This window comes from Cervus canadensis, chromosome X, assembly GCF_019320065.1.
Source record: "Cervus canadensis isolate Bull #8, Minnesota chromosome X, ASM1932006v1, whole genome shotgun sequence".
NCBI classification, from domain to species: domain Eukaryota; kingdom Metazoa; phylum Chordata; class Mammalia; order Artiodactyla; family Cervidae; genus Cervus; species Cervus canadensis.
The window spans coordinates 84,114,240-84,133,170 of NC_057419.1; the positions used below are offsets into that span (position 1 = coordinate 84,114,240).

At 40.6% G+C, this 18,931-nt stretch overlaps 1 protein-coding gene across 5 annotated transcripts in view; it reads left to right on the top strand.

Moving 5' to 3' along the window:
- Nucleotides 1-1,345: 1,345 nt before the first annotated feature.
- The window catches only part of PCDH11X (protocadherin 11 X-linked), a 985,621-nt gene continuing 968,035 nt past the window's right edge, over nucleotides 1,346-18,931 (top strand). For all 5 annotated transcript variants that reach the window (XR_006267489.1, XM_043458684.1, XM_043458686.1 and 2 more), the window contains exon 1: nucleotides 1,346-1,629. The gene's annotated coding sequence lies outside the window, so the exon portion shown is untranslated. The remainder of the gene's footprint in view (nucleotides 1,630-18,931) is intronic.

Here is an 18,931-nt window from a genome sequence, read left to right on the forward strand (position 1 = left end):
TCCCAAAACAAAGCAGAGCACTAGAAAGATAAGTTTTTCTACTGGTTAAGCATGGAAAACGGATGCTAAAACCTAAACCTAAAATACTACATTTTTTATAGGGAAAAATTTAAAGCATTCACCGGGTTCATTCTCCAGCCTCTGGGTAAATTTAAGGACTTGCTCCTTGGAGTAAGAATCAGAGTGGACCAGCTGGGAAGGTTTTGGTTGGTGTTGCTATTTGCTTGTAATTCCATAACAGGGACGGGGGAATTAGCCCTGCTTCTAGAAACCCTTCCGAGTCACAAACCAGTCAGACTGCCCCTGATCTCTCTAGTAGTCTTGGAAGAGCTGGCACCGCGATGACCGCCCGGGCGTCACCGACTAGGCAGAGGGAGCGCGCTGGCAAGCATCAGTCTTGCGGCTGGGTTCCTCCCTCTCCTGCATCCTTTCCTACACCACGGAAACGCGCTGTCCACGCCCGCGATGCTGCCTGGTCCCCGGCAGAGAAGCGGCTGGACCCCACTTAAGCAGCCCAAAGCCCCAAACTGCTTAGGCTCACTCGTACTTGCTCCTGGGGTAGCCAAATGCTAGGTTTCCCCCCTCACTCCTCTCTCCGCCACCCCCGGACGATCCGTCAGAAGGAAATCGAGGGACTAGACCCGGTTCACAGCAGAGTGTAATATATGCAGAGACAGTCTCTCGGCTCCAACTGCAGCTTTGCCCCTACTTCCACTAGTCTGCCTTAAGTATCCTTTGTATGAGAAAATGGTGCTGCTGGATGCGCGTTCTCTAGCGGGACTGAGGGCGGTTAGCGGGATCGCGAGAAATCACACATAACAAGAAAAATAAAACTTCTGTAAGATAATGTGAATGAGTTCAACTTAAAGGGAAGCCAAAGAGAGCAGCGAGCGGAGGACCGAGCGGAGCGGAACGTGCCCTCGGTTTCGCTCAGCAAAGCGGGAAGCCTGAAAGCGGCGCGTTTTCCCCAGCAGCGGGTCCCGCACGCGAGGGTGCAGCCTGTACGCTTTCTGCCGCCTGCTTGGGGCGGCGAGCAGTAACTTCCTAAGCTTACCTCCATCTCGCCCCCGCCCTTCTTCCCCGGTTCCCCGTCAGCCAGGAGGGGCCGCCCCCGAAGCGGTGGGGGATGTGGGGTGCAAGGAGTGGGGACCAGAGGGGGGTACCCAGCAGTTGGTGCTGCGCCATCCCCTCCCAGCAGGGGGCCAGGGCACCGGTTCACTTCTCTCCCCCCGCCCGCCTTCCACTCGCTCACCCCCCTTCCTTCCCCCTTCTCCCCCTCTATCGAGTCCCTCCCCCTCGCCATTGAAAAGGGCTGGCTCGGCCCTGGCTCCTTGCAGTCGGCGAACTGTCAGGGCGGGAGGAGCCGTGAGCTTGAGCTGCACGCAGCGACCCGCGCGGCAAAGCGGAAAGCCAGCAGAAACAGCGTCACAGCCAGCCCAGGCAACCCCAGGCAACCCGGGCGGCCTGAACAGCCTAAAAGGACGCCTTTGCGACTCCAACTGCTCCGCGGACTGCGAGCTGTGGCGGCAGAGCCCCGCTACAGCAATCGCAGTCTCCGTGGAGCGAGTAGAAGCCTTTTCTCTTTTTTACCTACCACCTCATTTCTACTCTAGTGGCGTGGACAACAAGGTAAGAATCCGGTCCGGGGGCCAGAACAGAGTGCGGCATGTGAAGCCTGAGTCCCGCACTTGGTGCGCGGAGGCTTCCGGCTGCCTGCTCTCAGGGTCTTGATTAGGGCCAGAGTGGTTTTAGAGATGCTTCCCGTGTCCTCCCTTCCCCCTTCCCCCATCTCTTCCCTGAAGGATAAGAGCAAACCCCGGAGGTGAGCGCAGCTAGTCTCTTTTTGGCATAGCCACCAGTCGGCTTGCCTTGGTTACTTTAAGAAAACACTTCTGTCAGAAAAGTGTCCGCGCGTGAATTTGCCCGACATTGGCCGTGCAAAAAGGACTTTCGCTTTAACGGATACAGCTTCAGCGAGGCTGAGACAAACTCTTAAGATTGGGGCAGGGATTGAGGAAAGATCACACTCCGGATTCTCGGGTTAGCCAGGAGGAGCGCTCTGAACCGAGCGGCAAAGCCCGGAGCCCGCGTCGGACTTCTCGCGTGGTCTGGCACCGCTGCGCTCCCGTCTCTGGGGGCTCCAGGTCTGGATCCTTGCCAGGTTGGCCCTAATCCTTGGGGGTCCGACCCTTGGCGCAGAGAGGAGATCGCAGCGCGCCACGGAGCGCTCAGGGTCGCCCATGTAATTTCGCCTGCCCCTCGCCTCCCAGCCCTTCCTTCCCGCCCTACTTCTGGGGCCGGGCTCAGCCAGCACCTGCTGGATGTGGAGATGGTAGGTGTGGAAAATTCTGCTTAGCTTTTTTTTTTTTTTTTTAAAGAAACGTCTTGCAGTCTTGTAGCCGAAAAACGGCATCATTTTCTCATTAAAAAAAAAAAAAAAAAGACTTTCTCTTTCTCCAAAATAAATGACTTTTCAGCCCTTAGCCAGAACCCGCTTAGCTATCCCATAAATGAATGACGTTGACTAAGATAGGACCGAGAAACAGTTTATGTGTCCACAAAGGAATTAATTTTTAAAGCGCGTAGCCATAAACCAGTCCCTTTTCGCGAAAATGAATGCCTCTTAAGAGAGTCATCAGAAAAGGTGACTTTTTAAAAAGGCATAGCCACAAATGAGTCTTTTCTTTAAAGACTTCGAAGAGCGGAGCGGCAGTCTGCCCTCAACTGGAAACACGACTTGAAAGTGCGCTCTTAGCCGCAAATTGACATCTTCCCCTTGCAAAAATAAAGGGGGGAGGTGCCACTTTGGAACAGTTTATAGTGCCAGCCACTTCCTTTCCTCCCCTAAGGAAAGACTTACAGAGCTCAACTGCAAAAGGCCTCTTCCGCGCTTCCCTGCTTTGACCGCCTTTGGGGTGCGGGGCGCAGGAGTGCGTGTGTTGAGTGCGTGTGCCCGCGCGTCTGAGGGCTTGCCTTGGAGTCTCCGAGCGGGGTACCTTTCTAAAAATGTTGGCTGGGGGCTGGGAATCGAAACTTGCGCCACTGCGGCACAAATGCACAAAGCAAAAAGACTTGAGAGAAGAGGGGCGAGGACAAAAGAATAAATAAAATTAAGCTGGGAGAACCAAACAAAAGCGAGTCCTTGCGTGGAAACATCTTCAGGTTGGGTTTAAACCTCGCATAGGAACCGTTTCTGTGTGAAGGAAAGTGTGTGGAAGAAAGTCTTTAAACGTCGGGATAGACGGTGAGGGGGGCAGGAAATAATGGGAGGGGGCGATGGTGTTGGGGGAGCTGCTTTGGTGTTCTTAGCGCTGCAACGAGGAGACAACCTGAGGAGCGTGCCGAGAATACTGAACAGTGAGCAAAACGCAGGACAAGGTAGCGTCCCTTTAGACTAAAGCGACTCCCTCCCGTCGCATAAAAGGTTAAAACAGGTGTGACTTAAAAAAAAAAAAAAATGGTACTTGCGGGCACCTTCTGAACTTGGTGAAGATTAGATAGAATTCCACTCTCAATCTTGTTTCAAACAATCGCGGCGGGAAAGCTCAGCCTCAAGAGCTGACCTTTCGTTGCGGGGCGGGGAGGGGGGGAGCGGACATTTGAAAGCCAGTCGAAGTAATAGTATTTGTACATGTTTTCCCCTTTCTTGCCTTTGTCTGGTTCATCAGAGGAAAGCGCGGACGGTGTGCGGGCGGTTCTCACGAGTGAACCCAGAGCTGGACGCGCTAAGGTCTAAAGATACCTTCCTCCCTCCGCTAAATTAAGAATTGCCGCGCTCAGCTCACGAGGGCTGAATCTGGCCGCCACCGCGCTGCGCCTGCCAAGCTGCGAGGAAGCGCCTACGCCAGCGAGGCCCGAGAACCTTGTTCTCCAGTCGCCTTGGCACGGGCAGCCCCTCCTTCTGGCAATGATGTCAGCCCCAGAGCGGCTCAGCGGGCCGAGAGGAGGCTAAGCGGCCGGTCCCGGCCGGGAGCGCGAGCGGCCCAGCCCCGCGCGCTCCCAGTGCGCAGCCGCCCTGGCTTCCCTCGGCCTCCTTCCCGCGCTCTCGCTCTCCGCCCCTCCTTCCCGCTCCCTCGCTCCCCAGAGGCTTGCGGAGGCGCCGGGGGCGGGAGGGTGGGGGGTGTTGCTGCAGCCTGGGCCAAGGCAGGTTTTGAACCCCGGAATCTAATACAGATTCAGGGTCTTTCTGCACTCCTTCCCTCCGTTTCCCTGTTCCCCACGACCCCCACCCAACGACCCCGCTCCTTTTCAGCTTGCATCTTCACTATTCACCGTGAATCCACTTATTTAGCGTCGTTCTGGAGGGCAAGTTTTAAAGATGAAATAATAACAGTTACCAGTATTAAATTTCCACTGTCATCTGTCCTCCCCGGGTGATATGAAGACTGGCATCCTTAAAATCCTGTGGCTTTTTGCCTTCAACAGAGCAAGCCCCCTAGAAGGCGAAGAGGGTCTCATTCCCAGTGAAATGGTGCGGTGGGGAACGGAGGCGGCTTGCACTGTGTGGAGGGTCCCCTTTCAGTGAAAGAAGGGACTGGAACTTGGAAGTTGCGGAAAGGCTCTGAGGGTTGCTGCCGCAGGGAAGAGGCCACCGTCCTCTTTATTATAAGGCTGCGCAGTCACTTCCAGAGGCCGGAGCGCCAAATTGGGAACGTTCAGGAATGGGGGTTTACAAGACAGAAGCCCGCTGCGCCTTCCTTTCTGAGTTTGCTCTTCTTTTACGGAGCAAACCCCTGCTTCCCGGAATTGGAGGCTAATCCATTTTCCCCGATTGCAGACAGTTCTTTCTTTAGCTCTGGGAGAAGGACCGCAGCGCGCCGTTGGAGAAGGCTTTACAGGGCAAAAAGGAGGGGCGGAGGCAGGGTGTGTGGAAGCATCTGGGCCTCGGAACTGAGCTTCCTTTCCAAAGAAATTACCCTCAGGGGATCGCAATAAAATGCTTACCTACTGACTGTATTTTGGTTTGGAGCCAGGTAGGGGATTTTGGGGAAAAGGGAGCAGAAGCAGAGAATTCTTCCGTTTTGTAAACCTAGGGTTTTGTATATCAGCAAAAGCAGCAAAAAAAGTTCCTATGCGTTTGAAATACAGGAATGGAAAGAAAACTCAGACCAAGCATAAAAGTGAATTCATTTTCTAAAGTTCAATAATTTGCTTAGGGTTGAAAGGAGCCCCCACCCCACTTAAAAAAAATCACCTGAATGCGATTCTGATGGATGTCCAAGCAGTGTTGGGTTTTGGCAGCTGGGAGTCCTGGCAGAAGGAATTGCAGTTTACACATTATTTCTTCTCTTGGTATTAAAAACTTCATGTTCTTTGCAAGATAGAAATTCCTGATAGAGAGCTTCCAGACTGCTGGTGGCAGGGAGAAATCTGGTAAGGGATTTAGAAAGCAGAAAATTCTCCTTTTCTCTGTGCAAGCCGTCCATAACAGCCTTTAGCCAGGATTTATAAGGTTCTTGGGGAAGAGAGGGGAGGTTCCCAGACAAGGAGACTTTATAGAAGCCACTGGCTTTAAACTAAATTGACAAAATATGTATGGCTGCCACATTTTCTATTAGTGGGAAGGGGAATTATTCAGGGGATGAAATTTTGAAATCTAATTTTCTCCAGTAATCTTGTTTCACATATTTTAAAGGAGGTGTAATATGTTTACTTATTCACCAAAGAATCTGCAAACCTACTGTGCCAGACAGTTTGGTAGGCTCCAGGAATACAAAAGAGCATGTGGAAAGGTATCTGGGGCCTCTGTGAGTCGGGAGACTGACAAATTTATAATACAATGTGATTAATGCTCTAATTGAACATAATGGAGGGAGGAATTAATTTTTGCTAAGAGGTCGAGAAGAGATTCATAAAGAAGATGTCTCTCTGGCTTTGAAAAATAGGCATTCCTAAGCAGTGACTAGCCAAGAAGTGGACCTGAAAGAGCCTGATACAGACTAAGTAAGGTGGTGGTGGTGGGGTTGATGTCCCACTGTGGAGTTAGCAGTTGTGTGTGTATTTTGTAGGCATAGGCCACTTTGAAGATTTTTAAAGTAGGTATGTTAACAACAACAAAACAGGGTGGAAAAAATGGGCAGTAGGTGGCACACAATAGAAATATTTTTCTTGTTTTTAGATGTCTTTAAATGTGTATTTGAGTAAACTAAGGTATTGGACTAGAGAGTGAAGGTAAATAAGTTAAGAAGATACTGTCACATCCAGAAAAGAGGACAAATTTTGAAGAGGGCCTAAACACACGCACCACACAAGGTAAAGCAGTAGAACTCAGAAATAAATGAATGCTATTTGCTGAAAGATAATTTCTCTTTCGCCCTAATCATCTCTAGAGTTTTATCTTTAGGGTCATCTCACCTTCCCCACCAAGCCTTCCAAATTCCCTGTCTTCTACCATCAGAGCAAACTCCTTCAGCAACTTGCAAGCACATTTATAAAGCCCACTGCACTCCATTTTCCACACACCTCCTTGCATCATCTCTGTGTACCCTATCATTTCTCCCACCCTTACCAGCTTCAGCTGTTTCTCTACCAACCATTAGAATCCCTTAATCTTGGCTTTTTCCTCCTCTTAGGCACTAGCTAACACCTCTATCTCTATGCTTTTTCCTTCTGTCAGTCTTCCCTTGCTGCTTTTTCCCTTCGTTACCTATCTAGGTAATTTTTCCTCTTATCCCCATTTTACTTCTTCCTTCCCACTAGCCACCTTGGACTTTCTTTCCCTTCACTATCTCAAAGATTTTTTTTTTTAAAGGAACCAAGGAAATTCTACTTTAAACTTACAGATTTGTCAAATTTTCCTCACCCAGATTTTTTGCTGTCTGTGTGTGTCTTTTGCTGTTTTATTTCAGACAAGATTTATAGTAGAATTCCTTGTATTTCTTATATATATGTATATATTTATTATGCCTGCAAATGTCTGTTTTCCTTTGGTTACAACAAGGGATTTAAACATTGTACTTTGGGGAGTAATTCCAACTTTTCTGAATTTCTCATCACACACTCTGAAACTGTTTCTCTGCATCCCATTCTTTCTGGTGTGTCCTCTTCCCATGGGTCATTCTATTTATATTTTCAGTGAAAGTTTCTTTCTGTTTTATTCCTCCTCCTTTTTGCTTTGTGGAATTGTCATAGTGGCTCAAATTTAAGTATTTTGAGAGGCCATTCTCCTCAGACAGGTTTTCCCCAACAACAGGTTTGCCTCTTCAGAGGCAAAGGAACCCTTGCTTTTTAAGCTTTGTTGGTAAAAAGATATTTGTGTGTGTATGGGAAATGGGCAGTTCTCAAATTGTCCATACTTCTCCCTGTACTGAGGTTGGCTCAGCATCATTGGGAACTGGGGATTTAAGAAAGAGTATGCCATAAAAATAGATGGCACATTCTTCCATCAATGGCATATGTAAATTTTACCTTTGGGAAAAATAAAATTTATAAGTACATTTAATTAGATTGACTTTATAACATTTCAAATTATATGTCATTGTCTGAGCAGGGTTCTAATATTGGAAGATTTTATTGATCATTCAGTATCTAGAATGAAGATGTCTTGATATGCCAGACTGGCTTGCATTGTTTAAGTTAATCTAATGCTTTTTGAAAAGGTGTTATTTTTCAATAGAAGTTCATTTTGAAATGTAGTCATCTTTTGTTAAGAAAAAATATCAAATGACCTGTATGCCAAGGTCCCTCAAGATTTATGCTCTATACAACATTAATTGTAAAGCACAGGTTTATTACATGGAGAAAGCTATTTTAGAGTGAAAAGTGTCTTGAGATTTGGTTATATCTGTAGAAAGACTGCATTCTCGTTATCAAACGGTGAAAATAAATTGAATAAGGAGTCTTTTTTCAGTTACGGTTTTTGAATTAAAAGAGTGACTTGGCAGAAATCATAAATGTTTCTATTATCTTTTGCAGTTTAAACACCCTCAACTGATCAAGGATTTAAATCACCCTTTTAATTGTCTTTAATGTGTTAAACATCAAATCAGTATAATAAATTTTGAAACTTAAAATTAAGATAGCTATAGTTGTCATTTTCAGCCCAGATCTGAAAGAATGTTTTTTTTTTCCACCTAATCTGCTCATCTTGAATACATACGTTTGAAAAAACTACTCCCAAATTTTCTTCCTCCAAAAAGAGGAAAGAGGAAAGAAGAGAATAAAATCTGGGAGAGGATTTTTCTCTTTTCTCTAAAAATTATTTTATTAATCTAACCTATCTTCTAGCATGATAATAAAACTGATTTCCTGATGAATTTGAATTAAACTAGAAGAAAATTTATTTCTTTTAAAATTTTCAATTGATTAGACTGCAAATCAAGATATTACTGATTTTTATAATTCATTTATTGTCATCATATGAAATGTAAACAAAGCATTAAAATTTCAGGTACTGTTTTGTTTCAATTCATTCCCCTAATTTAATTTATACAGTATTTTATATAATTTTTTAAAGTATATCATTTTAATCCCATAAAAATCTTTTAAGTAGAAAAAACATGGTTGTACCTATTTTTTCAACGGGGGAACTGAAGGTCAGACAAATGAAATCCTATCTAAGTCTTCCCAGGTAGCAAGAGGGGAAGTTTATATAGGACTTTTGGTTTCCAAGAGAGGGCTTTTGCCAACACCCTGCCTTGCCACTCATTTCTTTGAGTATATTTCCTCAAAGTTCTGAATGTTTAAAAAAAGAAAGAAACAAAAAAGAATGCTTCTTGGATTAAAAAATAAAAATTCCAAAGTACATTTGAATATATCTAAATAAGTCTGTCAATTAACTGTCTACTTGTGTCATATTCTCCTCCTCTTTTAAGTCTTTGTGCACTAACCCTGTAAAAACTATGTAAGATAGTAAGACTATTGAAATTTAACAGTACATGCTCATATATGCTCATATACTTTCTCTATTTTATTTATAAGAATAATTCAAATTATGACTCATCAGAATGACACTCCATAAAGTTTAAGCTTACCTAATGTGGCAAATATTTAGTGTTATTGCCTAATTCATTTTTCTTGAAAGACATTTATATTTTATATATGATTTGTTTTAGAGACTGTTTGACAGTGATTTGTAAATACTGACTTTGTTCTGATATGCCATCTTTGAAGCAAAATATCTTTAGAAATCAATTGTGTGTAGGTTTATATCATTTTAACTGAAGGACATTAAGCTCCTGATGTGCACACCATTTTCTGTTGCCTTCAGGATTATGCACTCCTTCATCCTGCGATTTTTGGTGTAGGAAATGAGGGCAAAAGGCTTATTTAAATTGTGTGAACACAATATATTTTACGATTGATATTTTGTTGGTATCCAGAGAGTGATCTTGGGCAAATAACTTCATCTCCCTGGAATACAGTTTTCCCAAAAGTAACTTGGAGAAATTTTACATTATTTCAAGGCCCTTTCCAATGAAAAAAAAATGTATATGTTTTACAGAAAGCTCTACCATATATTATGTCCTTATCATGTGGCTCTGCAGGTATTTCCAGTTTCAATACCTGGATTCATTAGCCCTCAATATCTAAAAACCTGCTGCTTGTTCAGCACTGCAAATTTTAAATGCAGTGGTTGGGCTGGGTTAAAAAAGGGAGTTCTTAAAGAAGTTTAAGGCAGTATCTGCTTTGAGAAGCTTACATTCTGATTGGGCACAGTAAGCACCACAAACAAAAATGTAACATATAGCCATGCTAAATTTAACAAATACTGAGTGTCAGGTGTTACATTACAGTATGCCAAGAATGGCCCAGATTTCAGAAACTCTGAAAGTGGAAGGGGCCAGAAAGATAATTTAATCCAACTCCTTAATTTCATAGACAAGAAAACTAAGTCTCAGAAATGTAAAATGAGTGTAACAGCACCTCATATGAGGTATTACGTGATAACATTCTTAAGTTTAGCCTGCAACCTTGCCTGTTCCCTCCTTTGCTCAAATGCCATAATAGTTTTGTACCTTATCAGAAAGTTAAAAATATCCAGGATTTGTTTGTTTATTTCGTTGGCCTTATTAAGCTGGACAATTTCCCAATCTGTCTTAGACATAGAAAATGGTATATTTTTTACACTTTTTTTTTTGAACTTAGATTATTAAAAACACCTCTGTTGTGCATATTATGTTATAAAACATGCAAAATGTAGTATTGACATGAAGGCAAAGTGAATAAAGTATCTATGCATTAAAGTGTATAAATATTTTAAGTCTTTTAAAATTACTTGAAAAGTCCATTTACTTAAGATAGCAAGACATATACATACCCCAAAGAATGGTTTTGTTTTTATAAATGAATATTTACCTAAGGACTTAAATGTACATTTTCCTGAATGTTTAAATATAATTTGGGAAAATTTGTAAGTGAATTTTCTAAACTTTGGTCTGTTGCGTGATCTTGCAACTCATGTCAGAGTTGTGTGTAAGGGAGTTTTGTATAAACTTGGCCTCTGTTCACCAGTGCCAAATAGAAACATGGTGACAGAGTTTTCAGTGAAGTAGAAAAGAGTAGCTTTTATTATATACTTTGCCCTGCAAAGGAGGCCACAGTGGGCTAATGCCCTGAAGATCGTGTGACTCACCCTGGAGGGAGTAGGGAGGAGTTTTATAGTGTTCGAGGAGCAGGGCATGATCAACTGGTGGACAGTTCTTGGATTGATTGGCATCAAGGTAAGGTTTCAAGCATCATCAGCTTTCTGGTTTCAGCCAGTTTGGGGTCTATGTGCTTGTGATCAGCAGTTTTCATCTGGGTGGTGGTGGTAGGGGAGTCTGCTTCCTGTAAAAACAACCTAGAAATGTGTGTCAGGCCTTTATCTGTATCTTTCAGGGAACTGGGAGTTTGGTGATTCTGTTATGTGGCAGAATTATAGTCTAAATTGTTACCAGTTCCTTAGCCCAACAGATATTCTTTGTTTCTATATCTTCACATTTCACACTCATTAGCTCTTGAGACAGCATTTTACTTCAAAAGACAAGGACACAAGGGGTTGTACATGGTTTCAGGAGTATGGGTCAGGCATAATGTGCTAAACAAAGCTTACTTTTCTCCCCTGAATAACCTTACACTGCTTTATTTTACTTTGTGGCAGAGGGGAAGAAGGGGAAAGGAAATCAAGTAGAGAAGAACATTCTCAGAGTGTTAGGTGATAGGACCTGGTTTTCAGCTTAGTGTGAAATATGCAACCTTTTTGAAAATGCCTAGGCTGGCTTCTCTCTCACTTCTCATATTTGGTATTTGGAATACCTTAACTGTCATTTGATATTTGTTTGCTAGTTTTACTAGGATCAAGAATCTTCAAAAGAAACGTGGGAATACATGAATTTTTTTTAAAGAGACTTAAGAATGGGTAATAAACACATGCAAAAACACACAAATAGGATAAAACTTTAACAGAGAGCTTGCTTTATGGTCATCAGGCAGAATTTCCATTGTTCTTTCTGCTTACACCAGGAAAAAAATCAGTTTAAGACCGACGTTTTAGCCTTCAGTCAGGCTCCACATTTCTTACATCATCCCTTGTCCTGCAACTTTTCTTAGCCCAAGATCTTAGTTTTAACATTCATGAGATAAAACAGCTAAGATATATGCTTTCCATTTTATAAAGTGAATGAGTGCAAAGAAGGATTATTTGAGGAAGGGAGTTGGAATACATAAAATATCACATGGCTTCTAAATGCCTTCAAATTGCATACAAGAGTAAACAGTTATGGGAATATAAACCGAAAGTCACTCAGTCGTGTCTCTTTGTGACCCCATGTACTATATAGTCCATGGAATTCTCCAGGCCAGAATACCAGAGTGGGTAGCTGTTCCCTTCTCCAGGGGATCTTCCCAAGCCAGGGATCTAACCCAGGTCTCCCACACTGTAGGCAGATTCTTTACCAGCTGAGCCACCTGGGAAGCCCATGGGAATATAAGGCCAATGCTAATATATATATATATATATATATATATATATATATATATATATATATATATATATATATATATAAAACAGTGCAGCTATAATAGAAGCTAAGCATTTGAGAAAGAAATAGAACTTCTGATCAGTCACCATCACTGCTGATGATTTATTTTAAACTCTAGTTTCTAGGAAGTTAAGTCCTATTCCTGTACTTTTCAAATTTTAATGCACATCCCTTTCATCTGGGAACCCTGTTAAAATGCAGATTCTGATTCTGTAGGCTGTAGCTGGGGCCTGAAATTCTGCGTTTCTAACAGGTTACCTAGGAATGTAGGCTGTTGTTTCCTCTCAAACCACATTGGAAAAGAAGGGTTAATTTTTAGTCTGGTAAACACGCATGAAAAAAGTGAAGTAAGCGAATGTTTACAGATTTATTTAAAAGATTCCATTTAGCTATTTTACAAAGGATGGGATATATAAAAATTAAAAATGATATATGCTTATTATACCTGGATATTAAAATTGATCTTAATCTTTGATGTAGCTAGATCAGTTGAAACTATAGTTCAGAATAAAAGTTGCTTGCTCATTATATTGTCAAATCTATTTATAAGGACTACATACATACAGTTGTACTTTTTCAAAAAGAAAACCATTGACCACACAGTGTCAGTAGCTTGCTAATATTTTAAAACTTTTTCAAAAAGATCCAAAAATTCTGAATTTAATATAGTATAGATCCTTGAAGATATTCATTTGTGACATATTGAAAATGAACAAAAGAGTTAATTATTCAAATATCAGAATAAAATGGGGCTTCCGAGGTGACGCTAGTGGTAAAGAACCTGCATGCTAGAGGTGTGAGTTCGATTCCTGGGTTGGGAAGATCCCCTGGAGGAGGGCATGACAACCTGCTCCAGTACTCTTGCCTGGAGAATTCCATGGACAGAGGAGCCTGGTGGGCTACAGTCCATGGAATTGTAAAGTCAGGCACAACTGAAGCGACTTAGCACATATGCTTGCATACAGGGTACAATGATTAATTAAATTTTCATTTACATAAGTCAAAAACATTATTTTTAGTTTCTTTTTGTGTCTGACATTTTTCAAGGTAACAACAACAACAGCAACAAAAGAGACTTGGTAAAGGTTATTTTATATTTGCTATCCCATAAAATTCCACTCAAAGCCCATGGTGCTACTTTCTTCACACCTAGATTTTTATCCTAGATTGCAGCAGCATAGCCATTTAATCCAAGAGAACTTTTCATTCATAATCCATTTAAGAAGTTTTCATAGTTCCATTTCTTTGTGTGCAGTACATATTGGTATGGAACCGGTGTCAAATTAAACAATGTTGAAAACAGTTATTGAGATAAGTCAAGTTGTGCGTGTTTAGACTGTGTTTGTTAGGCACAATTGTGGTTCTGGCAGGGTGAGGGAAACAACTGAAAAAATTTGTTACTTCATGTCTTAATTGTGGCATTGGGATTCAGCAGCTACTGCCTTCCCAATGAAACTGTACTAGACTTTGCTAAGCTCTGATACTTTAATAGCAACAGCAAAGCTTGTTTGGTGCAACTTCATGATCCTAGTGAACTAAAGGGCCAACTGTACTAAAATGCTTTTTGTAGGTGCTAAATGAACTTGGGTGTCTGGCAAAATGGCTTGGATTTCATTACTCTTACTTAATAATGTTAAGCATAGACTGCTTCCATGTGCCTGAGGAAGCATGTACAGCAAGCAAAATATATATATATTTAAGGAGGAAACTCCGAAGTACACAAAGAAGAAAAGAAATACAAAAAACAGGACCCAAAAAACCATGAAGAATAACAGACTTCTTCAAATTCTATTTTCAAAGACTAGAGATGGAAACTATAGAAAGTAGAGATATTACTGTACTTCTATGAAAATATGCTGGTCAAGACTTAAGACAGAATGAGGAAAAAATTGAGTTAATTTACAATGGCCCTAAAACTCAAAAAATTATATAAAATTGACTCATGTAAAACACCAAACTTCATGGCAAATAGATGGGGAAACAGTGGAAACAATGGTTGACTTTATTTTTCTGGGCTCCAAAATCACTGCAGTTGGTGATTGCAGTCATGAAATTAAAAGACGCTTACTCCTTGGAAGGAAAGTTATGACCAACCTAAACAGCATATTAAAAACCAGAGACATTACTTTGCCAACAAAGGTCCTTCTAGTCAAGGCTATGGTTCTTCCAGTGGTCATGAATGGATGTGAGAGTTGGACTATAAAGAAAGCTGAGCAGCGAAGAATTGATGCTTTTGAACTGTGGTGTTGGAGAAGACTCTTGAGAGTCCCTTGGATTGCAAGGAGATCCAACCAGTCCATCCTAAAGGAGATCAGTCCTGGGTATTCACTGGAGGGACTGATGTTGAAGCTGAAACTCCAATACTTTGGCCACCTGAAGCGAAGAGCTGACTCATTTGAAAAGACCCTGATGCTGGGAAAGATTGAGGGCTGGAGGAGAAGGGGATGACAGAGGATGAGATGGCTGGATGGCATCACCGAATCGATGAACATGGGTTTGGGTAGACTCTGGGAGTTGGTGATGGACAGGGAGGCCTAGCGTGCTGTGCTTCACGGGGTCGTGAAGAGTCGGACAGGACTGAGTGACTGAACTGAACCGGCTGAAAACACCAAACTACTTCAGGATCATAACAACCAGAATAAAAATATGAGATAATTTCTTGGACTAATCTAACAAATATGAGAAACGCTAAAAATATTAAACAAAATTTTGTGAATTAGAGTAATCAAATCCAGCTGTATAACTTTAGAACAGTTCTCCTTTTTCCTGTTTCAGAGGGAATATGGATACATCTTAATAGAATGAGATTTTTTAAGTTAGAGGAAAATATTGTTTCACTGCACAGCAATTTAATCATAAGTCATATGATTTTAGTAAAGATTTAAAATAAGTGTCAGTGCAGAAATATAGATCAATGGAACAGAATAAAAAGCCCAGAGATAAATCCACGAACCAATGGACACCTTATCTTTGACAAAGGAGGCAAGGATATTCAATGGAAAAAGACAACCTCTTTAACAAGTGGTGCTGGGAAAACTGGTCAACCACTTGTAAAAGAATGAAACTAGAACATTTTCTAATGCCATACACAAAAATAAACTCAAAATGGATTAAAGATCTAAATGTAAGACCAGAAACTATAAAACTCCTAGAGGAGAACATAGGCAAAACACTCTCCGACATAAATCACAGCAAGATCCTCTATGACCCACCTCCCAGAATATTGGAAATAAAAGCAAAAATAAACAAATGGAACCTAATGAAACTTAAAAGCTTTTGCACAACAAAGGAAACTATAAGCAAGGTGAAAAGACAACCCTCAGATTGGGAGAAAATAATAGCAAACAAGGCAACAGACAAAGGATTAATCTCAAAAATATAAAAGCAACTCCTGCAGCTCAATTCCAGAAAAATAAATGACCCAATCAAAAAATGGGCCAAAGAACTAAACAGACATTTCTCCAAAGAAGACATACAGATGGCTAACAAACACATGAAAAGATGCTCAGCATCACTCATCATCAGAGAAATGCAAATCAAAACCACAATGAGGTACCATTACACGCCAGTCAGGATGGCTGCTGTCCAAAAGTCTACAAGCAATAAATGCTGGAGAGGGTGTGGAGAAAAGGGAACCCTCTTACCCTGTTGGTGGGAATGCAAGCTAGTACAGCCACTATGGAGAACAGTGTGGAGATTTCTTAAACAACTGGAAATAGAACTGCGATATGACCCAGCAATACCACTTCTGGGCATACACACTGAGGAAACCAGATCTGAAAGAGACACGTGCACCCCAATGTTCATCGCAGCACTGTTTATAATAGCCAGGACATGGAAGCAACCTAGATGCCCATCAGCAGACGAATGGATAAGGAAGCTGTGGTACATATACACCATGGAATGTTACTCAGCCGTCAAAAAGAATTCATTTGAACCAGTCCTAATGAGATGGATGAAACTGAAGCCCATTATAAACAGTGAAGTAAGCCAGAAAGATAAAGCCCAATACAGTATACTAACGCATATATATGGAATTTAGAAAGATGGTAACAATAACCCTATATGCAAAACAGAAAAAGAGACACAGATGTACAGAACAGACTTTTGGACTCTGTGGGAGAAGGCGAGGGTGGGATGTTTCGAGAGAACAGCATCGAAACATGTAAATTATCTAGGGTGAAACAGATCATCAGCCCAGACTGGATGCATGAGACAAGTGCTCGGGGCTGGTGCACTGGAAAGCCCCAGAGGAATTGGGTGGAGAGGGAGGTGGGAGGGAGGATCGGGATGGGGAATACATGTAAATCCATGGCTGATTCATGTCAATGTATGACAAAAACCACTACAATATTTTAAAGTAATTAGCCTCCAACTAATAAAAATAAATGGGAAAAAAATGTCAGTGAAGATTAAACACAATCAGCCAGTAGATAGTGTCATATAATACACATTAAATGCTGAAGTGCTTGTAATTTCTATAATACAGAATTGCAAAAGTTAGTAATAGCATTCCTAAGAAAATGCCTTGATTTATTCACTGGAAAATAATTAGAATTCCAAGTTAAGATTAGATTCCAGGATAGAGATTGACAACTCAAGGAAGTATCATCTTTCAAAGAAATGGAAGACATTCTGAGATATAATGTTTAATATTTCTTTTGATAAAGTTATTATATTTTCTATCTTATTTATATCATACACTAATGGTAGCTCCTAAATCACTTCAGAACAACCTTTTCCAGTAATTGAAACAAGTGCATTTATGGAAAAAACTAATATTGTACAAAAAAACAAAAACAAAAACAAAAACCAAAGTAGACTCATCATGAGTCTTTGCATTAAATCTAAAGAAATTACTTGAAATGGCACCTCTTGGTAAATATGACAGGCACTAACACCGGATTTCTAAGTATGTGACTGATTACATTATCATTTAAATTGTTTTCTTTGCACTTTAGGATTTTACAAATTTTATCTCATCTGAATCTCACAACAGTCCTGTGAAATAGGTACTAACCATTTTGACATATGAGGAAAGCCACTTAGACAAGGTTTTTTCCCCCTTAAGTTCACATACCTGTTGAATGTCAAAGACTACACTAGATTCTTATTCTCATGATCCCTGGAAAAATATTCATTCCATCAGCCAGTGTATGTAATGTAATTGAGGGTTCAAATATGATTAAGGCTCTATATCAAAGGAACAATTGTTTATTATGTTTAATCTTTTAGGAGTCTTGAATTTGTATTAGAAAGTTGTAGTGAGCACTCATTGAATTTTATTTGGCACAATTAGGATATCACTAGTTTTAGTCATTTCAAACATATAACATAAGTATGCAATGACACAATTGTCTCTGTGAGCTGGGAAATAAGGATGTGATCATATTGAACAAGAGTACTTGGGATGGATAAATCCAATAAGACTTTTTACAAAAAGACATGAGTATTTGTTTCCAATTTAAAATACACAAGAGCCAAGTTCCTAAGAGTTTTCTTTCTCTGTAAAGATAAAACTATTTGTGAGAATAGATCTGGAGGCAGAGTATTTGGAAGGAAAAAAGGAAAATCTATTGTTGCAATGGGTTGGCTTAGATATAGAATGTTAAGTCATAAACTGAGGTGTATTGCTCTAAGTCCTGGCAATGCTTGCAACCTGGAACTTTGAGAGGTTTCAGGTTTCTCATTTTATTTGAATTACATTCAAGCATTTCTTTAAGATAAATTTTTGTAATAGTAGTTAATCCCGTGGGGTGAATAGTTTTATCCACTGGGAAATCACATTTTGTTTTCCCTTGGAAGGACTAGATTATTAGAAGGTATTACAAAAATATATTTTGTTGTCAGAGAAGCAAACCCTGTTTAGTTACTTTAATGAATCTCATGAGATAATTAGTAGACTTAAAAGTGTAAATGATGAAAAATATTCTGCCAAAGTGCTACTGAATATAAAAGACAAACACTACCCTTATTGTAATGTTTCCTTAAAAATACTGTTCCTCTACATAAAATTGATATTTGTTGATGAATTTCTCCTGACAAAAGACTTCACATATAGTTATCTAACATTCCAAACAACCCTGTGAGTTAAGTGGCACAGACATTTTTATCCTCCTTGTCTTTCTTTTTTTCTTTTCAAATGAAGAATCAACATAGCCCAGAATTAGCTAAATAGCTTGCCTAAAGCCACACCAAATTAGGAGTTAACTTCAAATTCCGTGAGCTTTTTACTATGCTAAATAGATTGGGACACTGGTTATAAGTAACTCATCCTGGGAATTATGCAATGATCTAAATTTTTTAATAAAGGAAGAAAGAGAAAAGAGATTTTTCCTAGATATAGACTCTGGGTTAAGATTAACATTTCTCTGCAGACAATAATGCAAAGGTGATGAGACAGATACTCAAGCTTGAGGGAATTAATGGTATGCTGAGGTAACTCATAACCAGCAATGTTTTGATGAAAATATTCTTAACTTGTTTGCTGTTAGGATTTTCCTTCTGTTCTCATTATTAATGCCTCCAACTAGAAAATAGGGACATTTTTGTGAAAAGCATGCTCATAGACATTATGGAGTATCCTTGAATCTCTAGTTTTTTTCATTTTTTTGTTTGTTTGTTTTTGCTTAGGAAGGTCATCCTGTAGAATTTTTGGACTCTGTGCATAAGTTGCACTTTTTCATAAGTAACTTAATAAAACACAGATACTGTTTAAGTGTGATGAATTACACTTACTTAAGATTTGCTTTTCCAGAAGGTCCCATTTTGTTTGAAGTTACTTGCAGAATGTCACAAAAGCTAGTCAGTGACAGTCTGGAATAGAATTTAGGTCTCTCTGGTAGGTATGCTTTTCATTGTATCATACAATATTATATATTTTACCATAGGAAAAGGGTTTACATTAATAATGAGAAGTTAGATGTGTAATGATCAAAAACCTGAAATGTTCCAAAGTATTGCCACTAATT